At 38.0% G+C, this 6935-nt stretch overlaps 1 pseudogene; it reads left to right on the forward strand.

Annotated features, from left to right (window-relative positions):
• Positions 1–2190: 2190 nt before the first annotated feature.
• Positions 2191–2958, forward strand: LOC136121294 (proteasome subunit alpha type-3 pseudogene; annotated as a pseudogene).
• The last annotated feature ends 3977 nt before the right edge of the window (positions 2959–6935 follow it).

The raw sequence follows: 6935 nt of genomic DNA on the forward strand, positions 1-6935 counted from the left end.
TAACAACCAGTTTGCAGAATTCACGAAAGTTTAACACTGGGCTCTTGTGAGCCCATACAAGCCAGTTCCAGTATACCACTGCCTCAGTTTTAAATCATGTCAGTTATTTTATTACCAAGGGCTGAGCTAATTAGTTTTTCGTAGTGTCTGAATGTCCTCCTTCAAGTTTAAAAATGTAAAACCATTTCCTACATTTGCATATTTCCATATTAAATAACTTGCTCATAAACTCTATAGTCACTGCAAGTCCACCGGAGGAAATGAAGTGAATAAGCCTTCAGTTCCAAAGACAATTTGAAAAGAAAACCAATAAACACACTTCCATTTCAGTCTGTAAAACAAACAGTCGCACAGTGTATTGATGGGTTTTCAGAGGCTCATTTGAGATTGTCTTCATTTGTGATGCTTATCCCCATTGTGTCTGGCACCTGGATTCTCCATAGATTAAGTGGTCTGGGCTGTCAGATTTCATTCTACCTGAGCCACTCACTAACCTTGTGAGGATGACAGAAGTCCTGTGACCTCTTGGTGTTTTCTGAAGTATAATAAGATAAATAATGCAGAGTAAAACTCACATGATTGTGTAAGGATTTCTTATATGATTGCCTAGAATTTCTGCAATGGGACATATATCACTTGCCCTTTGAGATAATAAAAACACATTATAATGTGGGTTTGTTTCTTTTTATTAAAAGGTAAAAAATGTGATTATGTTATATGTAGTGTTCTAGAATAGCACTGATCTATGATTGAAAATGTTCCATATCTGCACTGCTCAACATGGTAGACTCTAAACATATGGGGTGGTAAATGTGACCAATGAACTAAATTTTTAATTGTATTTAATTTTAATTAAGTTATATTCAATAAGCCACAGATAACTAGTGGTTACTGCTTTGGACAGTACATCACTGCAAGGCAATGGATGTAGGCTCCAACCTTAGCTGCCTGATATTTGTATTTTGGAATCTGCAGTAGTTGCACAAAGGTCTATTTGATTAATATAAATGTACATAAGGAAAGTGGTTTTTAATCTGGATCCATATATAAATAGGTTTTATGGACTATAACCAACCCCTAAACAATTCTAAGACTAATGAGTAATCAAAGTGTGATATGTAGGACATGATTTACCTCCTTTGGCAAGTGAAACATTGTATGAAGGTTGTTCTCTGGCGGTTTTTAGAGAGAGATAGAGAATGGCCTAATGCCCTGAATATTTAGTGATTAAATTGGAAGTTTGAAAGTACAAATAAGAAAAATAAAAGCAAAGTAACTACCCAAAGGAGTCATACTAAGTGCTATTGGAAGAAGAAAATTCTAATTTCAACTGAACAGGTTGGTAAGAAGCAATGTGCGCTCAGCAGAATCTCCATGATAAGATTTTTAACGGCAAAAAATAGACAAACTGGGGCTTCCCTGGGGGCGCAGTGGTTGAGAGTCCACCTGCCGATGCAGGGGACACGGGTTCGTGCCCCGGTCCGGGAAGATCCCACATGCCACGGAGCGGCTGGGCCCATGAGCCATGGCCGCTGAGCCTGCGCGTCCCGAGCCTGTGCTCCGCAACAGGAGAGGCCATGACGGTGAGAAGCCCGCATACCACAAAAAAAAAAAAAAAAATAGACAAACCCTTAGGACAAAAGCTGCTATTACTCTGCTGTCTTTTGAGAGCTGTCAAGGGTCTGTTTAAAAAGCCTCTGGTACTAAAATAAAGGACTTTGGGTGTTGAATTTGAATCTTTGACTTTCAGGTTCATGGCAAGCATATGAACTGGTCTTTGATAAATAAGTAGGATTGCAACTTCCCAAGGTCCCTTTTATATCAGGAGTGACACAATGAACCATTGTTATCTGTTGGACAAGAAATCTAGGACAAAACTTTGGGGGGGGGGGGCATCAAAAGCACTAAATCATGTTATGACCAACTGAAGGGCAAAACCTTGGGACCCCACAGAGAGTGGAAGGCATAATATCCTACCGGAGCCAATGGGTGCCTGGAAATATTTTTTTAACTCTCCTACCCATTTTTCTTCTGGAACATTATTGAATTGAGCTACAGAGCTATTCTCCCTAGGAAAATCTATTCACACAGCTTCAACATGATACAATAGAAGATTCATACACAAAAGCAACATCAAAAAAAAGGCTTCGAGATCCTGCAGACCTAGGCATCCCCGTGGGTTTTAGCGCGATGAGCTCAGTCGGCACCGGGTATGACCTGTCAGCCTCTACATTCTCTCCTGATGGAAGAGTTTTTCAAGTTGAGTATGCTATGAAGGCTGTGGAAAATAGTAGTACAGCTATTGGAATCAGATGTAAAGATGGCGTTGTCTTTGGGGTAGAAAAATTAGTCCTTTCTAAACTTTATGAAGAAGGTTCTAACAAACGACTTTTTAATGGTGATCGGCATGTCGGAATGGCCGTAGCGGGTTTGTTGGCAGATGCTCGTCCTTTAGCAGACATTGCGAGAGAAGAGGCTTCCAACTTTAGATCTAACTTTGGATCTAACATTCCACTAAAACATCTTGCAGACAGAGTGGCCATGTATGTACATGCCTATACCCTCTACAGTGCTGTTAGACCTTTTGGCTGCAGTTTCATGTTAGGGTCTTACAGTGTGAATGATGGTGCACAACTCTACATGATTGACCCATCTGGTGTTTCATATGGTTATTGGGGCTGTGCCATTGGCAAAGCCAGACAAGCTGCAAAGACAGAAATCGAAAAGCTTCAGATGAAAGAAATGACCTGCTGTGATGTTGTTAAAGAAGTTGCAAAAATAATTTACATAGTATATGATGAAGTTAAGGATAAAGCTTTTGAACTAGAGCTCAGCTGGGTTGGTGAAATAACTAACGGAAGACATGAAATTGTTCCAAAAGATATAAGGGAAGAGGCAGAGAAATATGCCAAGGAATCTTTGAAGGAAGAAGATGAATCAGGTGATGATAACATGTAACATTTACTTCATTTACTTCTATTTAACTATTTAGCCCTTTGGATTAATATATACCCACTGACAAACTTTCATTAAATCTTTGTCTTGTAAAAAAAAAAAAAAAAAGGCTTCTTTTTTTTTCTATTGTTTCCTCCAACAAGAACCACTTACAACTACCAGATACCTTCAAATTTTCTATTCCTTTACCAAGAGAGCCTTTAGATGCATTTGACAAGCAAATATTCAATGCTTTTCTGAGAATGGCACAATGGATTGATAAATCTAAATTCGGATTTAGTCAATACTTTTTATTTTTCCAATATGTTGCCACTTTTAAAAATAATCTCCATTCAAGAAAGCATCTTGTAGTTAGTATTGGCAAGTACAACACCTGTCTTGAGCAGCTACAGCCACGCTTTGGCTATTCTTTCAAATTAAGACTCTCAAAAGGGAACCCTCCTACACTGTTGGTGGGAATGTAAATTGGTACAGCCACTATGGAGAACAGTATGGAGGTTTCTTAAAAAACTAAAAATAGAGTTCCCATATGATCCAGCAATCCCACTCCTGGGTATACAACCAGAAAAGACAAACGCTCTAATTCAAAAAGATACATGCACCCCAATGTTCATAGCAGCACTATTTACAATAACCAAGACATAGAATTAACCTAAATGTCCATTGACCAATGAATGAATAAAGAAGATGTTGTATTTATATATATATATATATATATATATATATAAAATGGAATATTACTCAGCCATAAAAAAGAATGAAATAATGCCATTTGCAGCAACATGGATGGACCTAGAGATATCATACATACTAAGAGAAGTAAGACAGAGAAAGACAAATATCATGTGATATCACTCATACGTGGAATCTAAAAGAATGATACAAATGAACTTACTTACAAAACAGAAATAGACTCACACAGAAAACAAGCTTATGGTTACCAAAAGGGAAAGGGGAGGAGGAATAAATTAGGAACTTGGGGTTAACAAATACACACTACTATACATAAAAAGGATAAACAATAAGGACCTGTACAAAACATACAACTGAATCACCTTGCTGTACACCTGAAACACTGTAAATCAACTATACTTCAATAAAAAATAAAAATTTTAAAAAGGTAAAAAAAAACAAATCCAGCCTCTCATATCATTCAAGTGTTTTCTTATTTGTACCCATCTGAATACCAAGGAATACTTCTCTCTTTGAGATCTAGTTCCTCATATACCACTTGAGACACTTTACAAATTAAGTGACAACCTTCGTATGTAAAATCAGTAGATTAAGGAAGAAGTTTAAGTTCCCAGCAACTATTAGTTGCTACTTCCTATATTGGGAATTTGTACAACTGGACATTTGTATTATATTTTGCTCCATTATATTCCCAGAGATGCTGAAATTGTCTTTAAAATTGGATTCTGATTCAGCATTAGAACCATTACCCATCTAAATCAATCCTCTGAAAGCCCTAAGACCAAAGTGTTTGCTGAGCTGCATTCCTTAGATATCAGCAGATTATGCTACCCAATCCTGACATGTACTGGAAGGCAATGCTTTATCATCTGGAATAATCAGATCTCAGCAAAGTTCTTAGAGAATTCCTGGCTTGCCCTAAATACTTCTCACTCATTTTGAAAAGTTCAACAGAATTAAAATCCATGGTCTAGTTCAAGAGTCTAGCAGGAATGTGGAGTGTGGAAAGGGTTCATGAAGAATGCAGTTCTAGGATCAATGCATAGGAAAATGTGCACTAGACGTGAATCCTTTGGCAGGAAGTATATGGCAATAAAAGCCAAATTTTATTAGTGAATTCCAAAGACAATGGAAATGTCTCTGTTTTGCATTGAATGTTGTTAGAAATAAATGGGCCATTGGCCAGGGGTGTGGACATGCTTTTTGTTATATACCTTTCCATTCTAACGACATATTTTATAACGGGATTTGACATGTAATATGAACATAGTTCCCAGCATCCATCTCAATTACTAACAATACAAAAATTGGTTTCATTGTTTTCGCCATTTAAAATCTGTGTACTGCCATACCAATAGCCACTCATTGATTTTCTAATGTTAATAATGATTTCTGTTGGATGACTAGTTACGAATATCAATTTTTATTTTTAGCACCTAGGGACATTTTTATTGGAATGTAGGTTGCTCGAAAAAATGTAGTGGGCTAATAAAACTAGATGTCTATTTATAAGATTTGGCAAGCTTTCCTGAATGCACAAAATAATGCAGATAGAAATTAAAAATATTCTAACATCCATTTGAGAAAAACAGAGTAGCTGAATGGGTTATACATGAATTTAGGACTTTAATATTCTGACCTCAATTTTGAATGCTTTGATTAGGTGACATCCTTATATATAAACTGTTGAATTCATATTCTAACCATTTTATTCAAGAACACAACATGCCCTTTATAGGTACAAATATTCACACAGGAACCTATACGTAAAGGGTGATGACTTATTATTGCCATTCACTAGGTTTCAAGTATCCTAAAAACCAAGCGAACCATGGTTCAGAGCATTCTTGTGATACATCCATGAACAATGTAATCATGTGGCAACTTACCACCCATCAGCAAATATGCATCAAAGGAGATCTATGGTGAGGAATGGGGGTAGAGCGTATCTACTCATAGTGAAGATGAATCTATTGTACTCTGTTAGAATTTAAGGAGGTAAATAAATAAATAACACCCCTTCAGTTCCCCACAGGTGTTCAAAACCAACTGAGAGATAGACATCAGAAAGAGGAAAAGCAAAATGTAAGTTTTATTACCATTAGAGCTGATGTTGGAGAACATGGCTTAGATGTGCTACAAAACTGATTTCTGAACTCCATAATTAGAGTGGAAAAGCACAGGTTATCAAGTGGGCAAAGGTTAGGAGAACATGTGCTCTCTGCAGACAGGCAGATCTCAAAGAAAGATAGGGAGAGGTCCTTCTCCCAAAATATACCAATCAGATAAGAAAGTAACTTCTCCTTCCCTGGGGAAGAGTGAAGAAAAGGGCAGAGAGAGGCCAAGATTATTTTCATAGAAGATTCTTTCACATGAAAAGAAATAGCAGAAATGAGAAACAAATGTTTACCCCTAATAAAACCTAATGCAGGCTCTCAATTTCTGTTACTGGAAAATTATGCATATATCAATGGACTATCTAATTTAAAAGAGGGATTGGGAAGCAGGTGAGACACAATATAAGCAAATAGGATTTTTGAAATCCAGTTAATCTAAGCTGTTGACACACGATTTTCACTTTAAGAATCAGATCTTGGGATTATACAGATGTATCTTTTACCTGATTAATGCCACCCTTAAAAACAAACAGATTTTTAAAAAAATAGATTCGATTTAGGAAGATGGAAAAGTTCTGTAGATGGCCAGTGGTGATGGCTGAACAATTATGTGAAGGTACTTAACTGCCACTTAACTGTACACATAAAAATGGTTAAAATGGTAAATATGTATTGTATATTTTACCACAATAAAAAGGAATTTAAAAACTAATGTAGAGAGGGAGCTTCAAGATGGATGAGGAATAAGACGTGGAGATCACCTTCCTCCCCACAAATACATCAGAAATACATCTACATGTGGAACAACTCCTACAGAACACCTACTGAACGCTGGCAGAAGACCTCAGACCTCCCAGAAGGCAAGAAACTCCCCACGTACCTGGGTAGGGCAAAAGAAAAAAGGAAAAACAGAGACAAAAGCATAGAGACAGGACCTGCACCAGTGGAGGGAGCTGTGAAGGAGGAAAGGTTTCCACACACTAGGAAGCCCCTTCGCGGGCAGACACTGCGGGTGGCGGAGGGGGGACGCTTCAGGGCCATTGAGGAGCGCACAGCCACAGGCGTGCGGAGGACAAAGTGGAGAGATAACCGCACAGAGGGTCGAGGCTGACCAGCACTCACCAGCCCGAGAGGCTCGTCCGCTCACCCGCCGGGATGGGTGGGGGGCTG

The sequence above is a fragment of the Phocoena phocoena genome, chromosome 3, assembly GCF_963924675.1.
Source record: "Phocoena phocoena chromosome 3, mPhoPho1.1, whole genome shotgun sequence".
Taxonomy (NCBI): Eukaryota; Metazoa; Chordata; class Mammalia; order Artiodactyla; family Phocoenidae; genus Phocoena; species Phocoena phocoena.